A 19,416-nucleotide genomic window follows, 5' to 3' on the forward strand; every position below is an offset into this window, starting at 1 on the left:
TATCTAAACTGCCTGACAACTTATTAGCTACCTTATTAGGTTTTTTCTTATCTACCGAATATGAATTAGAAAGAGGAAAAGGAAGAAAGAAAAGCAAGAAGATTGGAAGAAAAAAAGCTTTAAGAGATGGAAAATATCTCCTTGTCTCAATAACCTATCTTCAAATATAATTATACCTTTAGTCAATGTTTTTTTAGGGTCTGGCTACCAATATATTATGCCTTGTTTTTTTCTCTTGGCCTAGTTACTGATATAGCCATTTGTGTTGTGCACTGGGAATTGTTTCCATGCTTTCTATGCATTATTTCTTTTCATATTACCTCATTTAAATTCACAGTTGAAACTAAATTTTAATAAGAGTAAATATATCTGTGATAGCAGACAAGACATGAAAAGCTATTTTTATTCAGAAGGTGTTACCTTATTTACCTGAATTAGATTAAATAACCTGTTGAATCTGAAGTACTGAGCTATAAAACTAAGTTTCCGAACTGATTATAATCTCAGCTCAAATAATGAGATTGGTGAAATAATTAAGAAGACTGTATAGCAGTAAAGAAAAGAAAATCATGGTTTTGGTCAGCACACTTTACGATGTAGTAAATCTAGGAATATTTCTGCAAATAACAGCAGCCAACGTGTCATTACCTGGACATTTACCACATCTATGATATTTTGTGAGATAAATTTACTGATTTATAAATCTAGAAGAAATACTGAAACAACTGCATTGATTTAAGAACTGCAATCTGCAAAGATTACCCTTCCTCTCAATTTATATGTATATTAAAACACTAAACAGTTTAGGGAGAAACTTTTCCATTCCATAATCACTTGTGTCTCCAGTTTCCTGGGTACAACTGATGATGACCACCAGCCAATCTCCAAACAGTCAAATAAATTATTAATAGATGATAACCAAAACTTACTGTAAAATTGGTTTAGGTCATGTATGACCTAAAGTATGGCTTCATCAAGGGCAAATCATGCCTGACCAGTCTGGTGGCCTTCTATGATGTATGCACCAGTCAGCAAGGGAAGACCAACTGATGTCTTCTACTTGGACTTTCGTAAGACTTTTGGTATAGTCCCGCACTACATCCTTACCTCTAAATTGGAGGCAGACGGATTTGATGGGTGGACTGTTCAGTAGAGAAGGAATTGGATGGCCACAGACAGAGGGTTGTGGTCAAGATCTCTATGTCCAGGTGGAGGCTAGTGACAAGTGGTGTCCATCAGGGGTCTGTCTTGGTACCGATGCTGTTTAATATCTTTACCAATGACATAGACAACAGGATCAAGAGCACTCTCAGAAAGTTGGCAGACGACACCAAGCTGAGTGGTGCAGTTGATACAATAGAAGGTATGCCTTCCAAGGGGACCTGGACAATCTAGAGAAGTGGGCCTGAGAGAGCCTAATGAGATTCAACAAGTCCAATTGCAGGTATTGCACCTGGGTCAGAGCAATCCCAGAGAGGAGTACAGACTGGATTAAGAACTCAATGACAGTGGACTTGTGAAGAAGGACTTCAGGATTCTGGTGGATGAGATGGTGGATGATTCTTCTGGTCTTGCAGCCCAGAAGACCAACTGGGTTGCATCAACAGAGATCTGGTCAGTAGGTTGAGGGAAGTGATTGCCCTCTACTCTGCCTTTGTGAGGCCCCACTTGAAGTTCTGCATGCAGATCTGGAGCCCCCAGCACAAGAAAGATGTGGACCTGTTAGAAGCAAGTCCAGAGGAGGTCTACGAAGATGATCAGGGGGCTGGACGATTTCTCCTATGACAAAAGGCTGAGAGAGCTGGGGCTATTCAGCCTGGAGAAGGCTAAGGGGAAACCTTGTAATAGTCTTCCAGGATCTAAAGGGGGTTTATGGAGAGTCACTTTTTACATGGCCAGATAGTGATAGGACAAGGGGGAACTGTTTTAAACTAAATAAGGAGAGATTTAGGTTAGATGTTAGGAGGAAATTCTTTACTCAGAAGGTGGTAAGGTACTGGAACAGGTTGCCCAGAGAAGTTGTAGATACCCCATCCCTGGTGGTATTCAAGGTCAGGTTAGATGGAGCTCTGTACAACCTGATCTAGTGGGTTGCATTGCATGACCATGGCAGGGGGGTTGGAACTGGAAGATCTTTAAGGTCCCTTTCAACCCAAGCCATTGTATGATTCTGTGATTCTATGAGTTTATGATTCTATGACTCATTCAGTCTCCTAATAGCTCAGTAAACATAAAAGAATTAACAAAATAATGTGTTTAAATTTAAATACCTGTCAGAATTGTCTTGTTTAGGTCTCAGTACTTTTGAGAAATATGACAGTAGTTTTGGTTCATAATATATAAGCATTTGTGCCATAATTGGACTGGCAAATACAATGTAACATGAAACAAATTTTGCACTTTTAGAAATAAATAAATAAAATCTGTAACTTCATTATTAATGTCTGCATTCATAACTTACAGACAGTAATAAATACTGTATGATCCTTTAGAAGTTAAAGTTAGAAGAAAATAAGTAGGTTTGGAAAAGTTTATTATTTTTGTGGCAAGGTTAATTAAATAAAAGCCTATTCTTTATAAGTTCACAGTAGGATATTCACCAAAAGACAGTGCTCTTAAAAACATTGTGCTCTTTAAAAACACTGATCAAAGCCTCTTGTTTTTGAAGAAAGAAATAGCATGCATAGCTTCATTTATTATTTATTTATTTATTTATTTATTTATTTATTTTGTTTCTCCTGCAAGACAAGCAAGTCTTGACTTCAAATGGTTCAAACAGTGACATATTGAAATATCTATTTAGTTCTTAGCCTGCATTTCTGGAAGTCATTTATTTAAATATTCAAGGAGAAAGTGTACATGAAAGATCATGTGGTGCTCATGGCAGCAACATAAAAACTGTATTTGTGGAGATATTAAGAATCAAGACTACAGGTTTTTGTTCTTAGTTTTGACTTCTGTATGTCCTTGAGCAAGTCAGTTAATCTTTTCATGTTTGTAATAGGTGAAAAAAATTTGTTCAGTTGACAGAATATGGGATTCTGAGACAGATGAATTATTCAGCTTACATTCCCAAACTATCCCAGTGGGGACAGAAATCAACTCAATCCAGAAATAATGTGTTAGATTTAAAGTAAATTGTGAAGAAAAAAAAAATAAATCTGTTACATCACTTATGAACTCTGTGGAAAGCCTGTGGTATGGATTCTGAGGCATTCTGAGGTACTTTATGGGACTAATTCTATAGAAGGTGGTATTGAGTGTGTCCCAGGATCTGCAAGACATTTGCAGACATGAATCTATCAGAGACCTGCATTTTTCTGAAAAAGACACTGGAACCCTAATGGGGAAGCCTAGGTCGTCTACTCTGACATTAGACACTGCCTAGGGCCTCTCTTTTTAAGTTAATGTTTACTATACTGCTTTAAAAAGCTTCACTTCACACATCTTGTATGTTAGTTTAGCAAACAAGTAGAATAAACACTCCTAAAAAAAAAATAATAATAATAATAAAAAAATCTGTTTTCTTGGATGATTTTCATGGTCAAAAGTGCCCATGCAGCAGGCTATGACAATGCACAATGAGAGTGCATGTAACAAATATTTAACATCATGAATCAAGACTATTTTTTTTCAAGCCTGACAAAAATAATAATAAATAAAAATAATAAAAATAAAACAACAACCACAATAAAATGTACTTGTTACACATTGCTGTGACCAAGAAGAACCACTGATATACCTCATTTAAATGCAGCAGCTAGAGGTTAGTGGATATGACTTCTTTTGTAGAATGTGTGTTAGAGCTGAGGAAATTATCACAAGAAAACTATAAAGTAAACATGACCTAGGGCTTTGAAATTCATACATTCACTAATTATCCCATGCTTTTTGTGTGGATTTTTCCCATTGATAGTACTGGACTGAGGGAGGTATTGTAAGAAGGAAAAAAATATCTAAATACAATGAGGCCTTTAAATGGACATCAAAAAATAAAAATAAAATTAGGAATAGACGTGTATTTCTACCTCCATATTTTAATACCATATATGAGTGAGGGAAAGCTTAGATCTAACTTAAATGATGGAATGATTCTTTTAATCTGATTGCAAAACTTGGAATCATTGTTCTTGGAATTATTCTTGGAATCCAAATTTCTGAGTTGTTCAGCATGGCCAAAACTGGTCTCAATATCAATATTTTACTCCAGTTCTACCTGTTTATGATATATATGATTTGGAGGAAGGTATTCAGCATTCAGAAGCTATTTAATTCTGGAGGTATTCTAGTGTGAGCTTTCATTATCTAAATCTCATTCTTTAATTTCCTTTAGAAATCATTATTTAAATTGAAGTCAATACAATATGTATAGCTACATTTAGAAATTTACTTCTAAAATGTTACAAAAATCAGATCTTTTCATTATGGGGGCAGTACAGAAATGTCTTCTCTTTAAGCATCTTGTTTTTTTTTACCTGCAGGCTTGCAGATAGCTTGTATGAGGTGGAACAGTTACAGGAACAGGAAGAATTTAGGGTATTAGCTTAATGTTCTGCTCTGCAACGGCTTCTTTCCTTAGGGGCTGGTGTAAAACAAACAGAACCAGCTAGAAACAGAACCAGATGACTTATGAATCCAGGATGTTATGGCTGCCATAACAGGATTTTATTATTATTATTATTTATTTGTTAATTTTTGTTGTTGTGGTTGGTTTTGTTTTGTTTTGCTGTGCTTTGTTTTGTTTTTCAACATTGGCCTTCCTGCACAAATGATTTACTTGTGTCACATTTACTTGGAAGGAGATGTTTGGCTCCAGAAACTTAAGAAATATATAGACAGAAATATATAAACTTCTTGGAATATGTTGGATGAACACAATTTACACAAACGTTTAAATGTTACACTTCTTTGGGAACCTTTGGGAATCAGTTTAAGCTATACAGATATTAAATCTAGCAAAATCAGAGAGTCCTTCAACAATCAGAGAATCAATTTCGTGTTAAATAACACTAATAATAATAATAATTATTATTATTATTACAGTTTCTAGAAAGTGACTTTGTTCTCAAGCAAATATCATGACAGCATGATCCCTGAAAAACAGCAGTAAGAATATAGGAGTAAGAATTTTTACATTTTGAAACATGAAAATCTATCAAATCATATACTGAGATATTATGATGATTCCAGCTCTCTCTTCTGCACACAACGCACAAGAACCGCACTACTAACATAGCTGAAAGTTCATGAACAGATATGCCACTGAAGGTAAAGCATGTAGTCCAGTCTATGGCACTTAAAGATCTGGGAAAAGAAAGTCATGTTCTAATAACCATGTCATGAGAATAATCTGTGGTACCTTTTGTAAGGCACACCTTAAAATGAAAAGTATGATTCTTAGAACTTCTGCTTATCTTATGTGTAATCCCAAATTACTTCACGGCATTTTTAGTATCACTACTATAACCTGAGAATCTTCATAGCAGTTTCTCCATTCTGGTAGTCCTTCTGCTTTTGACCTTGTTCAGAAATACTTTGGTCCAAGAAGAGGAAAAGAATTTCAACATCATGCAAGAAAAAAAAAATCACTCCTCTAACTATTTTATTTATTTTATTTTATTTTATTTTATTTTATTTTATTTTATATTTTATTTTATTTATTTTGTTTTATTTTATTTTATTTTATTTTATTATTTTATTTATTTTTTTATTTTATTTTATTTTATTTTATATTTTATTTTATTTTATTTTATTTTATTTTATTTTATTTTATTTTTATCTTAAGGGAATATGATATGATACTACAGGTATTATTACAAACTGTAGTATCAGTTATGGCTGTAATTTAAAGTAAGGCTATAAGAAATGCTTGCAATTATTATGATTGTCCTGTAGATGAAATCTGTATCACTCCTCTAAATGAAATTAAAGGCAGATCACCTTGCCAAAAGGAACTCAAGTTTCAGAGTTACAAATAGTGGTGAAGGAGGAATTTGACTTTGCTGCCTAATGGTAAGTCATTTTATCTGGGAAAAGGGAGACATGGGAGCTGATTCCAAGCCTCTTGGAATAGTTTCAAATTAAACGACTATAAATTTGTATAAATAAACCAATGTCCTTGGGAGCAGGGAGTAGAACTGATAACTCTCCTAATCACCTGAATGATCTAACCATTACACTACTGGAAAAATGACTTTCTTTAATATTTTCTTCCAAGCCTAATGAACCTTTCCTTCTTTTCCAGGAGAGGACAGCAACACAGAGGAGGTGCAAAGTGCCCCATTTGGGGCATGTATGAGATGAAATACTTCCAGAATAGTTTAGATGTAATCTGAGCCTAATGGAGGAAAGCTTAAGCCACATAAAGGAGTTATCTTGATTCTGGGAAATAAATAAATAAATAAATACAGAAACACCTGTCATGTTTGTGTCTTAATTAACAGTTCTAATAAGCACATTAATGTTGGACAGATCTTGGTTAGCATTTTGATGACCCCTTTAGAACCTTGCTTCAACATATTCACCCATCCATTTGCAATGTGTGGCACAGTTCTCTAAAACAGAGCTCTGAATTTTGTTCTAATGATTAGACGGTAAATGTAATATCACTATCATTCAAGCGTGCAGAAGCCATCTTTAATGGATGCACCCCTAATTATTCCTGTACCAAATGGCATCAGACACTGTCTTACCAAAATAGCAGTGGTCCAACAATGGTTCAGTTAACAGCCACCAGGTACCTCAGCCCAAAGGGAAAGGAGGCCATCCATTGTATTACCATTTCACTAGAGGACAGAAAGGATTGGAAATCCAACAGCTGAATATCTCACATTGTGCCCAATATTTATCACTGTACTCATGAAGCTTTAGGCTGGGATCTGGCCCTTCTTACTGAACGATTTGGATTTCACAATGGTTTGCTAAAGGGTGGTGATATCCCTTCTGAAGGTACTGATTCTTTCTCAAAAACAAAACAAAACAAAACAAACAAAAAACACCACCACCACCACCACCAACAAAACTTTATTTTTGTATGACTGTGTTCCTGATTCCTAATACACTGTAGGTAGAAATACAATAAATGTTGAAAATATACAGGTTACTTCAATTATTTACTTGCTTAGTGTATCAAAAAATTTCATAAGACATTCCCCATACACATAAGTGTAAAAGCATGAATTCATGAGAAGGCTGTAAATTTCTTTTCTGGTCTTAATGTTGTTTTAACCTGTTTAGGTGTGTTGAAGTTAATTCCCAAATTTACAGACTGTTATTAAAAGAGTACTTGGAATAGTGCAAGCTTTGACTTCTACACTGTAAATATTTACAGTGCAGAACTCCTTATGTTTCACACACAACATAAAAGATACATAACAGTCATTAACCTTCCCCTTAGTTGCTGATAAAGTAAAGTAGGTCCATTCTTTACAGTAACAGTAATGTATCTGTTCAGATAACTATACCTCTTGTTGAAATAAAGTGTAGTATTTTACAGCCGCATAGCTTTTTTACAAACAATAAAGTGGCAATTAAAATTGAGTATGAACAGAATGCTAAGAGAAACTTTGCAGGCAAAGGGGACGGAAGAGTTTTACTCAAAACTTCCCTCAAGTTCAACATACAAATCAACCAATGTTTGTTTATATGATTTTTGAATCTAAAACAAAGTTATAACATTAAATGAATTCCTGGTAATCCATTTCTGAAGGCTGTTTAATTGATTTAGTTAAACACCTAACATTTATGTGCCTGTTAATTATTGTTTATTTATTTATATTTTTTGTCAGTTATACAGGAGGTTATAACTGAAGGACTGGCATAAGTGAAAGTTTAGGTAAATATTCTGTAATTTTATAAACATAATTATACCTAATTATATTAATAATTTAATAAAATTTATTATGATTTGATAATTGTATATAATTTTAAGTCTACCAAGGGACAAATTTAGGAGCTGTAGGTTTGTCTTTTTTACCATGTAGCTTTGTGCAAATCACTAACAAAGAGTTTAACTAAGTCTCCCACAACAACAAGATGTGTTTTATCATCTCCAAAACAAGAAGCATATTTAGGATCAGATCAACACTCATTGTAAGGATCAGCACATCACACCCATGTGCAAGAGTTAGTCTAAGACAATGAGATCCACAATGTTGCAGATAACCTCCTCACATTTACTTGTACAAGACACATTCATACATGACTGAGCACGGGTAAAAACTTGTAGTGTTGTAATATCGGAGAAGATATGCAAGATTTGCACTGTATAGTAATATTAATACTCCTGAAAAATATCAATTTGTGGACCTCATGATATAATCTTATTGTCGTATGGAGTTTCTACTGGGTAAGTCATAAAAATGACAACACTACTTGCTTCCTTCTTGTGTATTTTCCTCATGACTATAACATCAGAAGACTTTTTTACTTATTTACTTAAACTGAAAGTTGAAAGAGATTCTACAAAACGAAAATAATAACTTCACAAGCAAAGTAGTACAAGGAGACATGCCAGAGCACCAGTGCATGAAACTGCTGAGAAATAAATATTCAAACACTGTTTTCAGATACTTTTCTATTTGGAAATTGCACAGTCAGTATTATTTTTATCTCATGTATCAAACTCCACTTCAATCAGCCAGAAGATTTTTCAAAATGGTAATTCATCATAAATTATGTGATCGACAAAATAAGATTTTTTAATTTTATTTTTATTTTTTGTCTCTCTCTTGCTGTCTATCATACATGGCTACAGACCTGTCACATAGAATCTCATAGCAAAGCATTTTACCCAAACACATAAACCAAGAGAAATTAAGAGGATTAGAGCCTACCAGTTCAACTAGTTTTGAAAATAATCAAAGATCCTGCACCAAGAAATCATTTCACAGGCGTTTCTCTTTAATTGTACAAACATGAGATGCTAATATTAAATAGAATCAATACAAGCAATATAACACCTTTCTCAATCCCCCAGCATCTTAAACGTGAAGATCATTTGAACCGGAATAAAAATTACCAATATTAGTTATGTCATTATTAAGTGATTCAAGCAATATATATTGGGGAAAAATAAGCTACCATTTTCCCTAAAACAATGTATTGATTTTTAGGTTTACAGCAATTAAACAATTAAATACATACTGAAATATACTTTAGCTAAATGCCACCTTATGAAATAATACAGCTGAATGAAATAACTAATTTAATAAATGATAAGAAATTGTAAAGTATGCGAAAGTGGACTAAAGTCTTATGTGCACAGTTACAGAGACATGCAATATGACATGCACATTATACAAGTATGACACATGTACATGTATGATAGATATGTACATGTGCATATGCACATATATCCTATAAACATGCAATAAGTGTATGATATACATATACATAAGTTTAGCTCACTCAGCCTGTTACTTGTAAATTGCTCATAAGTACCACTAAACTGATTCAGAGGTGTGTATGTAGCATAAGGTTGGCGCTACATGAAAGGGAGTAAACAGTGAGTACACAATTTTTTGTAATTATAGACAACAGCATACGTAGCAGAATTTAAGGACTGGATGTAAAGTTTACTAGAGTCCATATAAAATTCCCAGGCACTGTTGCAGACATTATAAAAGTGTAGATCTTTAAACACCCAAAGTACTTGAAGTACTTATTTGCTGTTTTGCCCATGATCATTACCTGTTTTTGTTGTTGTTGTTATTGATTGACTGTTTTTTTCCATTGCTGTACTTTCAGGTGGCTTTTTTTTTTCTGTTTTAACTATAACATATTTTTTATTAGGAAAATAAAATAGTAATAAAAAGTAAAACACCATAACTTTTTGTTAGAAAATATTAAAATAATAACAATTGTACCACTATAAAGAATAGACATCCATAGCCCTGAATACCTGAGCTTCTCACCAAGTATTATCTGTTTCTGACTTTTCTATATTATGTGTGAATACACATAGGAACAACTTAGGTTTGTTTTTAATTGTGACTTATTTTTTCCAGAATTATGATTTATGAAAGTTCTATAAACTTTTATTAAACTACCGTAGTAACAGTTTTCTACTAAGTTTCCCCCAGAAATGTCATGGAGACTGAAATGTTTAGCTATTAGTTGTTGTGAATTAAACTGGAAATTAAAATGTGCCAAGAATTACAGCTGTCATTCAAAATCCCATGTTTTGGTTATGTTATGCTTGTGATTTATACTAAGTTCATCTGTGAGTGATGTTTTGTTTGTAGCCAGTCAGCTTTAAGAACTTCTCCACAGTGGCTTCCCTATTGTTTTAAGGTGCTCTACACCAACAGCACTATCAGAAAAGTAGAATCTGACTTCCCTCATTCTGTCACAGGCACTTGCAAACCAGCCTGCTGAGACGTATTAGAAACTTGACACAATACCAAATGATTTTAATGCTTTCGATTTCTTCTTTAGTTTCCAATTCATGGTCTCTTCAAACAAATTAAAGTTAAAATGCTGCCTAAGAATAAAAAATAACATAAAAAAAAAAAAAATAAAGACTGAGCTATAAGCCTTATACTGTTTTTCTTTCATAATTTACTGTATGTTTTATGTGTTAAACCCAAACTAAAATTGTACCCCAAGGAGACGAGAGTATCACTAGCTATGATCTTTCCTAATGTTTTTATGAAAGTAGCCAAAGAAAATAAAAAAGCTTCACAAACTGGTTAAATGTTTTGGGATGTATTGTTTTGTGTAATTAGTCTGGAAACCCTAGAAATCTGATTGGTGAGAAACAACATTCTGAAACATGACATCTGATGCAATCACAGAAGGAGAAAGAACAGAGTAATTGTGAACACTGGAACTGAAAACAAAATAGGTGTTTCTGTGGTGTACAGTACAGTAGAGTACAGTATTTTTGATAATTGTTAATGGCAGCTAAAACCTCCCATCCATCCCACTTTTTTGAGTATATGTGATTAACCTGAGATTCAAGAAAAAAAAAAAAAAAGGTATATAGCACAGTCAATGATTACTTCTATTGTGAATTGACTTTATTTTTTTCAGAATGTATTCTTTTTATATGCATTATATCATAAGCAGCAAAAGATTAAAAGTTACAAAATATTCTTCACAGTCTAATTATTAAATACTGATTCAGAACCTATTGCACTGCAGTTATTTATAGCACCACTTTAGGAAAAATCAAGACAAAATGCAACTGTTAAGAACAATTTAATAGAGACCCCACAGCTTTCAGCCTTGTATCAGCTATGCTTAAGAGAGGCACAACAAAACAGTGCATAATTTCTTAATTTATATTTTGCTAATTGTAATATTTTGTTTCTCCATCACTTCAGAACTTCAGTTTTACACTCATAACTAACAATTCTTTAAGACTATGTAGATGTAAATATTCCTCTCTGCTTCAATCACAGTTATAGTCTATAGTATCTAAGAAGTATAAACATTAGTCATTGACAATAGTATCACTAGCATGGTTGAAACACAAGATTTAAGAATGACTGCATTTCTTTTAAAAAAGGAAAGTTTTTTCACATGTGTAAAAAGTACTAACAATGATTTTCTTATTTATTTGTTTATTCGTTTATTTTTTTAGTAGTGATATGAAAACATTGGGAAGGAAGGAGAAGAGAAAAAAAAAAAAAAAAAAAGGTTTTCTGATTTCTGTATATGGGATTTCCAAGAAGTCTTCTATACAAATAGCAGCATATGAAGGACTGATTAAATATTAATATCAGATATACTTAGTTTGGTATGGAAAGGCAAATTTGTTGTTTAAAAATAATAATGTAAATTAAACAGTAACCATGTTTAATTTAAAATAAATGAAGAGAAAATTAGACAGGTACATATAACTCCATTCCTCAATTCCACTCACTTCTGCTTGTTGACTTGTAGAACATAGGGCATACAGCGTAATTACAATGCTGTAATTACTTTGGAAAAACAAACAAACAAACAAAAAAGAACATTATTTCAAGATAGATGCCAGAATTCCATCCTTATGAAGGCAGCCACTTATATGAAGGAGGAATCTTTACCCTGGAATACTAAATCCTAGACTTCAGGCATGTTAAAGTCAGATCTTGGCTAGGTTATTTGGACTACCTTTGTTAACTTCTTTGAAATATATTTTTTCATTTTTTTTTTTCATAAAGTATTGAATGCAAATTTATAGAAAGTTCTTTTGTTACTGAATGAGCAGGAACATCCAACCTAATATTATTTCAATGCTCAGGGAAACAGGAAATTGCAGGTTACTTTAGACCTATGCTAGTTAGAATAATATTTTTTTTTCTGAAGTAGGCTTGGTAAAAGTAGTTGTATGAATCTATGAAAATATTCTAGTTTGCCATAAGCAATTTCAAATATGTAACAACTTACCCATAGTTATTTTGTGTCATTCTGAAGGCATAAAGAGAACTGAGCTAAGCCTTATGTTTAAAAGTCTGACTCTTTCTGAATCTTCACTTGTGTGGAGAAAAATCTTGTAACAAAAAGATACTTTTAATGATAATGATTAATTTTACATGTTGTCAACAGGCAATTCAGAAAAAAAAATAGTTGAAAAGAGTATTAGTTTTTAACCAAAGATTTACAAGACATGTTTAGACATATTGTGTTTAAAAAAAAAAAAAAAAAAAAAAAGGAAATGAAAAAAAAAAGGATAAAATATAATATTTAATCTGAATTAAATGTTTATTCATAATTACTCGCAGACAAATTTCAAAACATTGGTAAGCAATATTCATAAAATCTTTTAGCAGCTTGGATGCTTACTTATTTTTATTAAGTATTACAATTTAAGAACTGTAATTTACATAATGCTAGGAGAAAATCAGAATTGGGGTCATACGGTCAAGAATAACAGATGAAGAGGATACCTGAAGGAGTAACTGGTCAAGCTGATGCATTACCCACTAAGGTTCTGAGGGTATTGTTACTTCAAAGCAAAATTCATATTTTGCAGTTTGGAATCCAGGATTAACAAATGAAACCATGTGCAATTTCTTGGTATTTGGAAATAATGACATATCTGGGAAAAATACTGTATTGCTCTGAATTGTTAGAATGGCTTCAATTCATTAGAAACATAAAATGGTAGGATAAGAATAATGTACACTAAGATTGAAAAAAAAAATCCACAAATTTGAATTTTATCACCATAGAAAGCAGAAAATACTTAGAGAAGCAACTTCCCACCAGATTTCTGAATAATGGGAACATTTGCATTATATTTATTTTTACTGTGTGCTTTTATCATTTTTATTATTGTGCTGCAGTATAGCCCTTTGAAGGTCTGCCAAACCACTGCAGCTTGCTCAAACGCAGTACTGAATTTTAATTACATTTAGCAAAATACTCATTGAATTTACTGGGACAGATTAGGCCAGCCGTCCTGAGGGCCCTACAGAGGACATCTTGCTTCCTCATTTTAATAACTGACAGAGGCAATTAATAGATTTTTGTAAAATAGTTAAATGTGAAAAATACAGGCTGTCATCACCTCTTTTCACTGAGAATCTCATCTTTTGTACATAGCATGGATTTTTTGGAAAAGGATTATGAAGTAACAAAGAGTAATTCAGTATTAATAATTGTGAAGATTATCTCTAAAGATTTGTATTTTGTTTCTCTAAACTGTTCCTCATCAAAATGTATCCAGTGAAATGGTGTTTCTGTGGCCTCTAGAATAATGTTAAACATGCATTCAAGTTGAAGAATTTTTAGACTTCTTTTTACTTTTTCATGGAAATGATACTAGGACCTCTGTCTAGCTTATGCAGTTAGATCATCCCCTATATAAATCCGTATCTTCAGTCTTTCCTGCATTCCTGTGAAGCATGACTGCTGAAATAAATATTCCTCTGTATTTCTTTTCTGTGTAACAGAGAGAAGTAAAGAAGTTTAGGAGCCAGCTGGGTTTTGACACAGTAGCAATGCCTTTAGGACACCATTTACTGTTTTCTCCTTCCTATTCACACAATAAGTTTAGAAGAGATGGGGGGGGGGGGGGGGGGGGGGGCGGGGGGGGGGGGGAGAGAGGAGCAAAGACTGTATAAGTGACAGTAAGATATTTTAGGTCCTAATTCAAGAGAAACATTAGTAGGTTACTAAGTATCCTTATCATTTGTATGACAAAGAAGACCACTGATATTCATTGATTAATTTAATTCCAATATTGTTGGCATGAAAGGATAAGATAAATAGACAAAATTAGTAGACAAAATTTGCATTCACTTGAAGGAGTCTGTGTTCAGGCTATAAATAAGAAAAAACTCCTAAAGATACCTTATTTAATGACTGAACTTCACTGATCAAAAATCCCAAAGAAAACTCCAATGAATTTCAAGAGAAACAACAGTAGTAAGTAAATTAGCACAAAACACAACACTTAGACTGAATTACAGGAGACCTAAGAGTTTTCTTCTCACTAACTGAAAAGATGAGAAAAATGGAAGTGGGGAAGATGTACAGATAAAAGAAGGACAGTAAAATCATGTTTTAGTGTCTTTCAGTAAGATTAAGAGTTTGCTGTGCGTATAGAAGTAAAAGGTTCTAGTGCTTGATTCCACTGCTCAATAACAATTCTCACAGTTTGTAATGTGCAAATTCTAGGCAGAGGGTACCAAAATACTGAAGTATTTGGAGAAAAAGATTACATTAAGGGACTTTTTCTTATGAACAAAAGCACAGGAAATATGAGAATATATATATATATATATAATATTTTTTATCACATGGCTTTCCCCAGCCTCTTGTAAATAATATTCTGTACTATTAATCAAGAAAACACAAGGCTATGTTGTACTTACTATTATTTCTTTCTTAGAATGTCTGTTTTTCTAAGCAAAGTATTTGTTCTGAATAAGCATATCAGAATTAGACAAAAACAACACAATAAAAATATATCAATAAACAGATAGAAAATAAAAATAATAATAGTTAATAAATTTTTACCGATTACTTAATCTACAAATTGAGAGAGGTGATGTGTCGAAGGATCACGTGAATTATACAGAAAATCATTTGAAATATTAGCTGACAGATTTTTTTTTTTTGGGGGGGGAGGGTAAAGTATTGAAACATTTTCTGCAGTTCAATTGCTACATAAAAAAAGGAAAAGAGCACTTGAAATACTGTCACTGTCATGTTCACTGCTGATATCCATGGCATCTTCGCTTTGTCACCCGTACAAGGGTCAGCCATATCCCCAGGGTGGTGTACTAATTGGGGTGAAGTGTTTATTGTTCAAAGGATTGATGAAGCATAGAAAATAATTAGGATATTCCAAACTCCTACTTTACTGTGTTGTTTACAAGAATTTCCCTTTGAGAGCTATATCAATGATATGCAAATTCATTCCTGTGTCACTGCTTCACTGATATCAATCCAAACTTATAACGTAAAACCCACCATTGTTTATCAAAATATATAAGCTTCATCAAGCTTAATGCAGCTCATTATTTCAGTATTTCATCTCATGTCTCCTTGCCACTATTATGAACTTTTTTATTTTAAAAATCCACACATTAAGATAAATACTACATTATATTGTTCAATAGACAAGTCAAGGTCACACAATGGGTAAAGAAAGTAGAAGTAATATTTGCCTCCCCAAGAGGCTTCATATGGACAGTAATTATTTAGTAATTATTTAATGTTTTTTGTTTTGTTTTGTTTTGTTTTCAAAAATGGTCTGAAAATTACTAGATTTTTTGTCTATTTCTAGAAGCATGAGGGAATTATCCAACATGTTTAGGAATTATTCAGGTAAAAATTAGTTTGATATAGTTACAGACACCTTTGCTAATAATAATGTTTTACTTTTTTTTTATTATTATTTTTTTCCACAAACAAATAACTATTTTTTCAAGAGACATTGTGAATGGATTTAGTAGGATTTCTTTTAACATCAAAATACTGAATTCTCTTTATTTCCCACTAAATCAGTATTTTTTAAATTATTATTATTATTAATAATAATAATAATAACAATTATTAATATTATTATTATTCAGTTTTTGTGTAATTTAGGCAGCTACCAGGATATTTTTTTACAATAGGTCCCTTCCCATCACCATCATTATCATTTTGGCAGGCTTCCAACACCTCCATCTGCTACTGTTTGATAGAAATGGTACCTTGAGGCCCAATTGACCTAAGATCCCTTAAACTCTCCAGCAATTTAATAACAATTTTACCACAGTCAGTTTAGTGGACAAGAAATGCTATGTGGAAATAACTCTAGTTCTACGCTTTATAAAACATCCCTGCAGAATTCCCCAGTTCTGGTATTTCCAGGACTTTCCTATCAAGCTTCTAGGAGCCAACTTTCAAGAAACTTTCGATTCAGACTCTCCTTGTGGTCCCAGTGCCACAAAGCCCCAACAAGAGAAGGTGAAGTTTTCCCAGAACCCTAAAATATGAATCCAAGTGTTGTAAAGCATGGGGATCTCAAGATCCAGGGCTGTGGTCTCTAATGTGAGAACCTGGAAGTGTTGAGGTGGACAAACTTAGATGGAAGTTTAGGGGTTCTGGTATTCCTCCTTTATAGCTAGAGACTTGATCTATTTCCCAATGTTTAACAGAGTATCATCAAAATTAACTTTTATTAACAAATACGAATTGCAACTGAGACATAACAAGAGACTTAACATGTGACACTACAGAATATGTGTTGCTATTGTTCTAATAATAAAATGCATAAGGATTCTGCATGCATGATAAACATTTTCTGGACATATTATTTTGCATTAATAAGAAACAGAATATTTGCTGGTGAACACACATTGCAGAACATTTCTGATTTTCAGAGGAATCATCATGTCCTAGGTTCACCTAAGAAACTCTAAAAGTTCACTTTTTGACATGGGAGGTCCCTATGTGAGATTTCTGGTTCGCTGGCAAAGTCTAATTGTTTGATTGTGACAGCATCATTTGTCTGTGTTCTGAATTGTTTCATTATCTAATGAACCTTAAAACTTCCAATTATTTAGAGAAAAATACTATAAAGTGAAAGAGAATAGTATGAATGAAGGTTGACAATTTCATTCTTGTCTTATCTCTGCAAAACCCTAAAGGCCCAGAAAACAAGTTAGATGCAAAGTAAATATAAAGGGAAGGGAAAGAAAAGAAAATTAACTAAGAAAAGAAAAAATGAACCAAGTGTTCCATCTTAGTTGGAAAATATTCTATATTTCTACCATTATAGACAAGTTCTGAAACAGAATGTCTATTTTTTTGCATGTCTACTTTGGGTCTTGAGAGTATCTGATGTAGCCTAGTCCCAATTATTTTAATGAGAAGAGAAGCAGTCGTTGACATCATGATGCAGCTCAACATCATCAGACTTCTTGGCAAACAAGCAGAATATTATTGTTATAGTCGTAAGAAACTTCAAGAAGGGAAAGGTTCACACACAGATGCACACACTGATTACCTGCAGTCAGAAATTGCATTAACAGACTGTTTCACAAGTATTTCATGCACATCTTCATACTGGAATGCATTATCTATGGACAATTATTCTGCAAGGGAAAGCCACAAAGCTGTGAAACCAACTTTTTTCTTAAAGTCACTCTCCTTATAAAATCACATGGAAAGTTTAAATCATTTTAAACAAACATTTCCAAATGTTTTTATCTAGACCAAAATATTTCTTACTTATAAACAACATCCATGAGTCAAACTGAAGTACAGTTAACAAACAAAAGTCAGGCTGAAGTTGAAATGACAGTGGAGATATTTGAGACTGTATATTTCTATAAATGTATTCTATACATGTATGGGTGTATATGTCAGTACACAGAGAGAGAGAGGGAGAGAGGGAGACTATGCCAGAGCAAAAGCCAAAAGCTTGTTCTGAGGAGAGATGTGGGAAATCATAATTTTGATTGTAGCAGACATTTAAGAATTGCATCTGGATCTACAAAAGATGTTTCCAAGACTGAAATGAACAGAACCTAAAATCTACTTTCCTGAGTGTTTTCTTTTTTTTGTGTGTGTGTGTGTGTGCCTGTGTGATTTCAGAAGTTTAAATGACAGAACCAATAAAAGTTATTTTATTTTCAGATATACACAGGAGCTTTATTCAAAAGAGCTGACTTCTTGTAACTTACACCAAAGCCCATTATCTTTAGCTGTTGTATCCAAATGTCTTGTTCATCTGGCAAACGCTTCAGTCCTGTATGAAGAAGTTGAAGAGGGCAATTTCTTTTAATGTGGCTACCTGTTTGGGAGCTTTATAAACACAAATATGTGTTCCTGAGATGAAATCCTGTCCTCATCAAAGCCAACTACAAAATGTTATGTGATTACCTTGTTACCCAGATATCACAAAAACATACATAATAAAGGTAATGAACAAAGGAAGAAGGCATTTGTTTACAAAACATACCTTTCTCATTTTGCCATGCAGAACAGTTGCAACACACCTGGTTTTCTTAAGAAAGTGTCATGGACAGGAAAACTCATTACATAAAGAACATAAATCAACATGGAGGAGAGAAAGTATTTCTATACTGACAGAAACCTATGTCAGTCTATGGAAAGGGCTTAAATATAGCAAAGGCTTGTTCATGTTATTTTAAAAAAAAACTCACTGTAATAATAAGGTGCCAGTGTAGCAACACTTTTTCTCTCTTTCTTTTCTTTTCTTTTCTTTTCTTTTCTTTTCTTTTCTTTTCTTTTCTTTTCTTTTCTTTTCTTTTCTTTTCTTTTCTTTTCTTTTCTTTTCTTTTCTTTTCTTTTCTTTTCTCTTTTCTTTTCTTTTCTTTTCTTTTTTCTTTTCTTTTCTCTTCTTTACTTTTCTCTTCTTTTCTTTTCTTTTCTTTTCTTTTCTTTTCTTTTCTTTTCTTTTTTCTTTTCTTGTCTTTTCTTTTTTCTTCTTTTCTTTTATTTTCTTTTCTTTTCTTTTTTCTTCTTTTCTTTTCTTTTCTTTTCTTTTCTTTTCTTTTCTTTTCTTTTCTTTTCTTTTTTCTTTTCTTTTCTTTTCTTTTCTTTTCTTTTCTTTTCTTTTCTTTTCTTTTCTTTTCTTTTCTTTTCTTTTCTTTTCTTTTCTTTTCTTTTCTTTTCTTTTCTTTTCTTTTTTCCTTCCTTTTCTTTTTTCCTTCCTTTTCTTTTTTCCTTCCTTTCCTTTCCTTTCCTTTCCTTTCCTTTCCTTTCCTTTCCTTTCCTTTCCTTTCCTTTCCTTTCCTTTCCTTTCCTTTCCTTTCCTTTCCGCCCAGTTATAGAATCTTAGAATGTCCTGAGTTGGAAGGAACCCAAAAGGTTCATCAAGTCCAACTGCTGACTCCACACAGGACCACCCTAAAATCATTCTATATGTCTGAGAGCATTGTTCAAATGCTTCTTGAACTCCAACAGTCTTGTTGCCATTATCACTTCCCTGGAGAGGCTGTTCCAGCACCCAGCCACTATCTT

At 32.9% G+C, this 19,416-nt stretch overlaps 1 protein-coding gene and 1 long non-coding RNA gene across 3 annotated transcripts in view; one reads left to right on the forward strand and one right to left on the reverse strand.

The window, feature by feature from the left end:
• LOC121057339 overlaps positions 1-6,346 on the forward strand; it is a 34,524-nt gene extending 28,178 nt beyond the window's left edge. The window contains exon 3 of the long non-coding RNA XR_005813763.1: positions 6,245-6,346. This is a non-coding gene — a long non-coding RNA (uncharacterized LOC121057339). The remainder of the gene's footprint in view (positions 1-6,244) is intronic.
• The window catches only part of IL1RAPL1 (interleukin 1 receptor accessory protein like 1), a 786,863-nt gene that overhangs the window by 543,296 nt on the left and 224,151 nt on the right, over positions 1-19,416 (reverse strand). The window lies entirely within an intron of this gene.

Source organism: Cygnus olor, chromosome 1 (genome assembly GCF_009769625.2).
Source record: "Cygnus olor isolate bCygOlo1 chromosome 1, bCygOlo1.pri.v2, whole genome shotgun sequence".
Lineage (NCBI taxonomy): Eukaryota > Metazoa > Chordata > Aves > Anseriformes > Anatidae > Cygnus > Cygnus olor.